Source organism: Sus scrofa, chromosome 13 (assembly GCF_000003025.6).
Source record: "Sus scrofa isolate TJ Tabasco breed Duroc chromosome 13, Sscrofa11.1, whole genome shotgun sequence".
Classification (NCBI taxonomy): Eukaryota; Metazoa; Chordata; class Mammalia; order Artiodactyla; family Suidae; genus Sus; species Sus scrofa.
Window position 1 is genome coordinate 110401930 of NC_010455.5, and position 10855 is coordinate 110412784.

The window sequence follows — 10855 nt, forward strand, 5'->3', positions numbered from 1 at the left end:
ATTTCTGATCCTTTTCTTTCATCCTTTAAAAATTTCTTTCTTGGGAGTTCCTGTTGTGGTGCAGCAGAAATGAATCTGACTAGTATCCATGAGGATGTGGGTTTGATCCCTGGCCTCGTTCAGTGGGTTAAGGATCCAGTGTTGCCACAAGCTGCAATGTAGGTTGCAGATGTGGCTTGGATCCTGAGTTGCTGTGGCTGTGGTGTAGGCCAGCAGCTGCAGCTCCGATTGGACCCCTAGCCTGGAAACTTCCATATGCTGCAGGCGTTGCCCTAAAAAGCAATAAATAAACAAATATTTATTTATTTATTTATTTCTTCTTTTCCTTGTTTCCTTCTCCTTCTCTCCTTTCCTTCTTTCCTCCCTTCTTTCCTTCGTTCCCCCTTCGTCCCCTCCTTCCTTCCTCTTTTCTTCCTTTCTCTTCCTTCCCTCCATCCCTTTCCTGCTGTCTTCCTACAGTATCAAATAGTGCTAAGCACCAAGCAGCTGATGACTAACAATAAGAGCTCCAGTGTTTACATAACTGAGATCCCCTGCCAGCCTAAATTTTTGCAAATTCAGACAAACCTAGGGAGGTTCCAGGGCCAGCTATATTTGTATGAGACTGAGGACTCCCCTAGAAAAGGAGACTCACAAGAAAGGAGAGTCAAGGCCAGAGGACTGGTCCAAAGATAATGGGCTAGATCATTCTGCAGCCATCTGCCAAGGACATGCAGCAGCTGGAGCATCACCTCAGCTGCTGGATGAAGGCACAGGGCACAGGGCCGCCTAGAGGCAGCTGGAGGAAATGAGTGTGGGAGCCTCTGCTGCAAGAAAAGCAAATATCCGGAGAGAAGATAGTCTCCTGCAGAAATGGGGCAGAGTCCTGCAATTCTGTGTGCAGGAGTGAAGTCTCAGGAAAATAGTGTGGCCCAGGGATTGTTTTGCAACATTTTGAAAAAAAATCTGAAGAGGAAACTGATGCACTTCAAAGAGCATCTTTCCTTATTATTCATCATGAGGAGATTCTGATAAAAGGTAACTCACCTGTGCTTTAGGATTGTCCTCTGTTTACAAACACCACATTTACCACCTTTATATTAGGGAGAATCTACTAATTGCTCATTCCAAAGTTACTCTGATGTGGGTATTCAAAAGGAAAACTTTTGCTCACTAAAAGTGCACCCCCAAAATATTGCAGATCTCTTCTCTAAGGAAATAGCGCACAAGGTTTGTCTAACTGAGATAGTTAAATTTTTAAAAACATAATTAAATCCATGTTGTAAATACTTCTTTTATTTGACAAAAGTATATCTAATTTTTGAAATGTCTTTCTTAGAGTTCCCATTGTGGCTCAGTGGAAACGAATCTGACTAGCACCCATGAGGACGCAGCTTTGATCCCTGGCCTCGCTCAGTGGGTTAAGAATCCGGCATTGCTGTGGCTGTGGCATAGGCCAGCAGTTACAGCTCCAATTGGACCCCTAGCCTGGGAACCTCCATACACTGCAGGTGTGGCCCTAAGAAAAAAAGCCAAAAAAAAAAAAAAAAAAAAAAGAAAGAAATGTCTTTCTTACAATTACTGTCTTCTCTAGCCCAGAATTAGGAAAACGTAAGCAGACTGAGGAGATTTTTTATTTCTCTTATTATCATTGTAAACACATAAAATGAATTCTTCATAGTATCTATGAGCTTAGCTGGCATTAAGCAAACATTTCTAGACTTTAATAATGAAGGACTCAAATAAGCTTTTTAGTAACACCTTGTAATAATATGATCTACTCACATTTTCCAGTTTGTGGATATCACAGCTGTGTCAGCTTACACCCCTCCCCAGGCTACAATTCAGGCCAGCTCTGTCCCTGCTGTAGACATTAAAAGTCTATGGTTTATCATTTGTCTAAAAATGCATATAGTTGGATTCAATAATATTTCCTAGATGTCTTTTCCTATATCAAGAAAGGAGGAAAAAAACAAAATTTCATGGGGTTTGAAATGGACATCTCTGGAGCTCAAAACTTGCATTTGCTGAAATTTGCATTTACTGTGCATAGCCTTGCCTCTGGACCACAGAACATGTGCCCATTTCAATATTTAAAAAAAATGTATTATTAGGAAACATAGAATAATAAAACAAGTAATGAGACCAAAGGGTAGGAATTTGGCTTTTATTTTGCTTTTGGTAGAGAGATTTTGTCTCAATCTTGGAACAAATTTGAACATTGGAGGTGGTTAAGCTATAGGCTGGAAACAATTTTTAAGAAGAGCAGGACTCATATTCACCTCTTTGGAGTTATACAAATGAAATCTGCTTAGAGGATGGAAAGGAATGGAAGAGATTAGAGGATGACATTAAAAGATCCTATAGAACAGATATTTATTAAAAACATTAGTTAATATAGCATTATGAAAAATGAAGGGTAAACATTTCATAATTTCTGTGTGTGTGTGTGTGTGAATGGCAAGCCTATTTTCATAGCTCTTACTATTCTTACGCCTACACACACACATGTAAACTTACCTGTAAATGGTCCCTTATAGACTTGGGTCTGACTAGAGATGGCAGAAACTTCCTTGGCACTTATTAGCATTGGGCCTCTCCTTCCTGCCATTCACTAAACATTGATTTCCAAAATGGATTTTTTCAAAACTTCTTCCCCCTCTCCCTTTTAGAGAAAATAGATAATTTTCTTAACACATAAACACTTCTTACTTCAAGTTTATAAGAACATGGATCAGGAGTTTGACCTATCACTTTCGAAAAACTGCCCATCTTTAACATGGAGTCAGGCAAAAGAAATGCAAAAATAATAGTGGAAACTATTTCACATGATCACTGAGGCTGTAAGGAGTGGGGAAAGGAGAGCCTCCATGAAGAGAGAATTGGTAGAAAAAGTAGAGTTCACTCTGTTTTAAAATATCCTAAGTGAATATGGTATAAAAACCACAAAGCATAGTTTTATCCTCAAAGGATGTAAAGGAAATAGAATCTTTAGGAAAGAATGACTGTGTGCTAGGGAGAGAGTTGAAAAGTATATTTTGCAAGAAAGTCAGACTTCAACTCAGAACTCGGCTTTTTCAGCTTGAGGCCAAGACTATAAAAATTAGAAGAAACCCTTTCTTTAGGACTAGATTGAAGGGTTTATATTATGCATCCCAGCAGCCAGCTTTGCATGACCTGTTTTCTCTCCCTTTACTCTAAACTCTGTAATGGTGATTATAATTTTCCCATTCTGGGCTTAAGGCTGCCACTTTCTTTTGTGCTGAAAACCCAGGACTGTTATTAGCATGGTTGCATGATTGTTGGCCTTACAAATAGTTATTCATAAATACCAAAGTGGAAAAAAAAATCATGTTTAGCAACAATATACTAGACATTGTTTTATTACATATATCCAGTCCAGAAGATTTAAAATTCAGATTAGATCATTATCACATATGTAATGGGTAGAATTTGGAACATCTATGCTGAGGTTTATACCAAGTTGATCTGAGTTGAAAGAACTGAGTAATAATGTTGAAGAGTCACACTTAGCTGAATTTAAACCCTTTAAAACTTAACACATGAATTGAAAATTTGCCCTCTCCCTAAACTATAAACTTCTTGAAGCATGACTGGTCTCTCCCTGTGGTATTATCTTTCAATTTTGAACAACTGAACTAATCTAAGTAATGATTCATCTGTCACTAGAGGGGGTTGAAGCATTTCTGTCCTCTGTTGCCACAGAGCAAGAAAGATTCTAGAAAGTTGTCCTTTCTCCCACTTGGTATGTGTGGGAGTATCAAACCCCAAATAGAGCAGTGCTAAACTTTTTTTTTTCATATTTTGTTTTTCTATAAACAAACTTTATCTGTGGCCTTGTAGCAGACGGTCAGTTCCAGGAAACACACGGCTAACAATGTCATTCCCCTTGTATTGCACGTAATATAAAAACAGAGTTTAAGTAAATATTTGAATTAGGACAATTTGAAAAATTTAACTTTGGAGTAGCCTTTCCCTGGCATGTATTGATCACTTTTTCTAGAGTGGCTCTTTCTAATATGCTATCCCTACACCATTTAAATGAAGCTTGTTCAGTGTAACATATAATATATTAGCAGAGTATAATCCTAGAAACTCAGCATTTGCAGAATGGAACTGCAATTAGGAGATTCAACTCCTGCTGCATATCAAAGAAAAGCTGATCTATAAATAGCAGTAGAGCAACACCTAGTGCTAAGCACAGATATAGCAGAAAGATCTCAGTCACAACCATCTTATTAGGCCTTAGGTTTTATACTGAATGGATAAACAACAAGGTCCTACTCTGTAGCATACGGAACTATATTCAATATTCTATGATAAATCGTAATGGAAAAGAATAGGAAAAAAGAATGTATACCTATTCATAACTGAATCACTTTGCTACACAGCAGAAATTAACACAACATTGAAAATCAACTATACTTCAATAAAATAAATTTTTAAAAAGTTTTAGTTTATGGTTGCAATAGGATGACTCTTTTCCTTGGTATTTTAACCATGGAATTATTCTGTGAAATGACAAGCCTGGACTGGCTGGTCTTTAAGGTTCTTATAGACTCAGTGTGTGATCCTGCAGTTGGGTTATTTTTATGTACTTTTCATTTTCATTGCCCTACATTCTTCTTAGTGAACTTGTCCATTAGATAAAGGAGGCTTGCTTAGGCCTAGCTTTTACCTTTTATGTCAATTAGCTTTGCGTAGATTGTGAGAAAGAAGCAGAAGTGTTTATGTACTTGGACAATGCCATGAGGAAGTTCCAAGAAATGCCCTTTCTCTTCTTTAAAAAAATAGTAAATATATACATATGTACAAACTAGGGTAGGATACCTCCATTGTTGAAAAAGGAAAGTGTGGGCCTTTGTATGAAAAAAATGATCCCACATCTGCTAGTAGTAGGTGGTGTTTATTCTATGCTACTCAATTCCTTATGTCATAAGGACGCACTTCTTTTATTATCCTATCTCAGAAGAGATCACAATATCATCTGTATGGAAATACAAAAAGAGCATAAGTTTTCATAGCCAAATTCTCTGGAGCACAAGTTTTCTATGTCTTTGTTATTTCATTTGTCTATAGACCGGGGAAAATACTTACTATTTATGGAAAGTGGTCAGATAAAGAAATAGATAAAACCTTTGAATATGCAGAGATACATAAAAACCGTTAAATTAGATAGATCACCATGAACATGAACTGCTTTAAAAGCTGGCATCACCAGTGGAGGAAAAATGTGCATGAGAGCTTTCTTTCAGAGGCAGAAGTTCCTGCTGGACTTAAGCAGTTAGTCTGTGATCTTGTGTCTTTTCCTTTAAAACACACAATGTCATGTGGCAGTATGTCAGGGGCTGGTGTCCTCAGGCCAAAAGAATCGCAGGATGGTGACTTCAGGGTGCCTCTCCCATGATCTGCATACAATGCGGAAGTGTCACAGTGCAGTCTCACAGCTGGGTGAGCTAACCGGGAAGCTTTTCCTTGTGTTTCTGTGTGGATTTTCATGGAGAGGGGATGGAGAGATTTAAGGTAGCAAGAAATTAAATATTTTTAGGTGAAAGCCTGAAGAGCTAGCTTTCACAGCAAAACAGTCTGTATAAACTAGCGACTGTGATAAGCAGTGACTTCATAAATTCATTCATTCATTCATCATTTCTAAACATCTACTGTGAGTCCAGCACTGTTGTTGGCTCTGGGGTGTTGTAGTGAACAAAACAAAGTATTGGCCTCTGTGTCCAACTAGTTTTCATTCTAGTTCGGAAGACGCATAGAAATCAAGTGAGCCAAAAGCTAGGAAGAATAAAATCATGTGGTAATGAGTAAGCTCAGAAAAAGGATGAAGAAAAGGTTGACGAGGGCTGGTCTGTGATGAGGGGCCCTTTGAGCAGAGGCCTGGATGAAGCAAGGGAGTGAATCAGTGGTTTGTACATACTTAGTTTAAGTTGCTTCCCTATATTTTAAAATATATAGGAAATGAGGCTGCTGATATTTCAACTGTTGCTCGGAAAGCTAGGTAAGGCTTTGTTTTCTGACTAATCAGAAACTGGTTTCAAGAAGTTCACTCAACCTAGTCCCTTTTGGCCAGTGGACGGGGATTTGCTTTTGTGTTCTCTGCCACGTCCACATCCTCATTAAATTCTCATCTCTCCATTTATCTACACCAGGAACTCCATGCCTGAAAGGTTTGCTATCAGTTCCCTCCCAGCTTTTCATCCCTTTTCAAGAAGCTGGGAAGGAAAAGTGATTTGGTTTTATGTTCCTTCAATCCTTGCCCTCCTTAGCCTCTGCTGTGCTTGTTGACAAGTTTTCATTATTTTATAACATAGTCACCAGAGCTGGGCTGAGATCACCAATTTGTTTCTTGGAGCCTTTGAATTGTCCAGCTGGTGGATGTTGGCTTCCATTTACTGGCTATTTGTGTGCCACAAAGGTCAAAGTGAGGCTCCTTGGAGGAACTCTGGGTGAAATCTGTCCAGTAAGAACCAGTTGCCCACTGCTCATACCAGATAGAGGGGAAGCTCTAGTTGGAAGTTCCCAGTCCTCAAGCAGATAACATTCTTCCAGATAAAGGCTTCTTAGGGACAGGCAATTTGGCCACTTAGGTACGTTTGCTCCCTTGGGATTTATTTTAAGCCATGGAATCTTAGATATGGAGGAGTCTTAGAAATTATCTGGTCTAACCTCCACATGTTCCTGAGGACACAAAGATTATAAGAGGCTTTAATTTACTCAAGGTCATACAGCCCTGGTCTCTTTCTGCTGCACCAGGCTGCTCCTCATCATGTTCATTTGTTTTAGCCCACACTCCCTCAAACAGATGTTCAGGAACATTCCATACGGTAACCATCCCCGTCCATCTCCACATTAAGGGCAAGAGCCCACACATGAAGCACTGCAGAATGGAAAACCAGCCCTGGCAATGCTCTGGATAGAAATTCTGGGATTTTTACATCAATACGCAGAAAAGAAACTTTGGTTTTAGTTCCCTCCTTGTTCTAATTTTTAGAAAAGAAATAGCAAGGAATCTCTTTGTTCACTTCTTGGTTAATTTATTTTTTTGTAACTGGGAGTGGAATCAGCAGTTCTAATCAGGTCTCCTTTGTGCGTATGCAGCATCATCTTTGAATTGAGTGCAGCCCTATGTGCCTTGATACTTCATGGCTCAATTTTCAGATGTACATAGGCGTTTAAAAAGATGGAGTACACCTGTATAATGATCTACTAGAGACAGACAAAAATTATAAACTTCAGAGTCAGGTATTCCTGAGTTCAAAGCAAGGATTCAACACTAATTAGTTGGGTCACTTTCGTTATTTATTATCTTAGAGCCTCAGATTTGCCATCTGTAAAATGGGAATAACAATGACAACCGTAGAGGGCTTTAGTGAACACATCTCACTGTTCTTCCCTAACTTTTGCCTTTTACCTGGGTATAACTAGACCCAAAAATGGTGTTTAGTTTCTCATTGAACAATTTGGTTCTTTTCTTTTTCAAAAATGCCAAGACAAGGAACTGAGTGAATATACATTTCCCATATAAAAGGACTTAGAGGTTTGTCCCTAAAACAACTTAAAAAACAAGCATCATCTGAGAACATTTCAGAACACTCAAGCAGCTTCTTTCTCATTCTGCTCCCCCCCCCTTTCCCCCTAATTTGTCCCTTTTGTCCTCCCTACAACTCTCTCGTAAAATGGACACAGACGGCCCATGGCTCCCATCGCTCCTCTGTCCCGGAATCAACTCTGTCCAGACCCAGGCTTTGGATCTGTGAGTGACGCAAGAAGCTGTTTTTGGCCTCAGGAATGTTTTCCTCTATGTCCTGACTCCTCTTGTTGTCCTTCCCTCCTCTCCATCTTTTCCCCACCTCTTTTCCCCAGACACCCCCACTGTTTTCTCTCTTCCTGTTTTCTTAGTTTCATCCCCTCTCCTTGGTGGCCAAAGCACCAATCAATCACCACGGCTGTCACAATCAGTTCTATCTGAGGCTCCTCTATCTCCATGATAAAACAGGATAGGAACGGCCTTTCCAAAAGACAGACATCTCCACAGTAGCCTGTAGGAGGCTGCCTGGCACAGCACGTCTGCCAATAAGAGTGTTTCCTTCCAGCTGCAGAGCTTGGGAGAGCCAACCAACAGCAAATCTGCACAAGTTTGCCGGGTGACACACTTAAGTTGTTTTGCTTTGCAAAAACAGGGGAAAACTCTGATAAACTCCAGATGATTTCAAAACACATTTGAGGGTCTGATATACAAAAGGCAGATAAAAATCTGAATTAGGTCAGTACAAGTTGATGTACAAATCCCTATTTTGGTCCAAACATCTTGCCGACTGAAAGCCTTTCAATTTGACAATTCCCAGTGAGGGATGATAAACACTGAACTTTGCTCTCCTTAAACCCCAAGCCATCATGAGAAGAGAGGGTTCACTCAAAGTTGAAATTGAACAGCCAGTGAAAAGCAGAGGGAAGTATGTATTATGAATGAACATTGGAAGCATTTTTAAGCCGGTTAGGAACCTGCAGTATTTGGTAAGACAAAAAAGTGTATGAAACACATCCACCTGTGTGTCTGTATGAGTGAGCTCTGCAACCTCACCATCGTTCCTATGCTAGGAAGACAGGTTCACCTTGGTACAGAAGGGATCAAAGTTGTTTTTGCCTTACAGTCTTTGTACTGTCATCTACATTGAGCAATATTCTCAAAGATTATTGAGCAGCATGCTCATTTTTTTGCACATTACTAAAGCTATAGATCTCCCCCCCTTTACTTCCTCCCATCTTTTAATTTGAAATGCTCAAACCTACAGAAAAGCTGAAAGCAAGCAGAAAGAACATGAACTTACCTTGTTTCACTGACAGGACATTCCCGTATGCAACCACAATGCCATCCCTACTCCCAAGATACTTAACATTGACTTACTGGTGTGATCTAATAAAAACTCCACATTTAAATTTCCCAATTGTCCCAGTCACCTTTTTATTATCTTTCATGATATGGGCAGTTTTGAGGAGTCCCGGCTAGCACTTTGTAAAATGTCCCAGTAATCTGAGTTGCGTAGTTTCTTTGTGATTAGATTCAGGTTAAACATTTTTACCGAAAACACTACACAGGTGATGGTGTGTCCTTCCACTGCATCCTATCAGGGGTCAACGAGGTCAGTTTGTCTTGAGGTTGGTGATACAAAGCTCCAGTGCTCAGTTAAGATGGTGACTGCCGTATTTTCCATGGTAAAGGTATCCGTTGTGCTTGAATCTGTTTCTGCGCTAGGGTGAGCAGATTATTAATTTTCCAATTTTTTTCACTCCTTTTGTATATAGCAGATGGAATCCTCAATATCAAACCCAGGTCTTTCTAATGCCAAAGGCCATGTTCTTTCCGCTACAGGAACCACCTCTCTAACGTGTAAACAAATGAAGCTAGTCACTTGAAGCTGCCAGGGAAATAAAGCATTTTCTTTCCATCTCTCGTTTAGAGCGCCAGCTTCTTTCATCTTGGCAAATATGGACCCCTTCTGTAGCTTTGAAACCTACTTAAAAAAAAAAAATGAAAATAACCCCCAAGACTTGAACACACACAGCTGCTGTTTCTAGGGCTCACGTGTGAAGATGTGTGTCTAGAGAGGTGGAGAAAGTCCAAATCGGCTTTCCCCCACAGCATTGCTGACATTATCACACCTCTTTGGGGATCCAGGGTACATTTTCTTTTCTTTTCTTCTCTTTTCTTTTCTTTTTTTTTTCCAGGGGGTGGATGGGCGAGTGTTGGAATCTAAATGTCAATTGGTTTGGGGGGCTTTTATTTTTTCAGTGGTAAAGATAGATTGGTGAGTTTGGTGGCACTTATAGCATTCTCCCCCAGCCAAGATGCTGGGATTCTCCCTCCCGGGGCCAGGGGGGAGGGGGGGAGTGAAGGATCTGCAAAGCAGCCTGCAGAGACCTTGACAAACACCATCTCCACCGGGGATTACAGACCCGCCTTCCAGTAAGTTAGTGCCAAGAGAGAGGGAGGGGGCCTGGAGGGGCCCTGTGAGCCTCACTGGCTGCAGGACACTGGAACTGGAGATGTGGCCAATCTGAGAGGAACCCCCGGGCCAGGAGCAGAACGACACTTTCTCTCCTTTCCTGGTAGCTGCCCTCCCTGAAAGTCCTCTTGCTTTAATGAAATTAGTGGGGAAAGGTTTTCTGTAGCCAGGAAAACCCACAGAAAAATCCCTAGTTCTGCCTCTGTCCCTCGTCTTTGTTATAGTAAATGGGGACAAACCGTCTAATCACTGATAAATGTAGGTTTACAGGTCACAATGGCAGAGTCAGGGTTAGCCTGTCAGTGTCACAAACACTGAAAAAGCCACCCCCCCCCAAATTAAAACAAAAAATATTCTCGTTGTTTGCCATCTTTGTACTGTTTAACATGAGTATTTCAACAGCCTTTATCTTCCAAGCATGCAAACAGGAGAGAGTGATCTGACCCACAGTAGATTGACATACCATGTAGCTATAACCTTGAGATAAAAAGTAAAGGAAAAAGTCAAAACAGCTCAAACCAAACATTAACACAAATCAGTCTTTCTTCAGCCCAGATCCCTTGCCTCTGTAACAAGGGGACACACTAGCATTAGCACACTCTGGCCATGGTATACACACACAGACCTACATGGGGCAGACCTGGGGCAGGGGAGGCAAATGTGTAGCTGGGAAGTCTGGAAAGGCAAATGTATTCACTAGTTAATTCAACAAGGGGGGCCTGAGTATCTACTTGGAACTAGACATAATTCTGGATGCTGGGGATGTCTTAAGAAGGGGATTTATTAAACCATAGGAGGCCTCTGCCCTTGTAGAACTTACCTAGTGGCATTGGTGGAGGGGG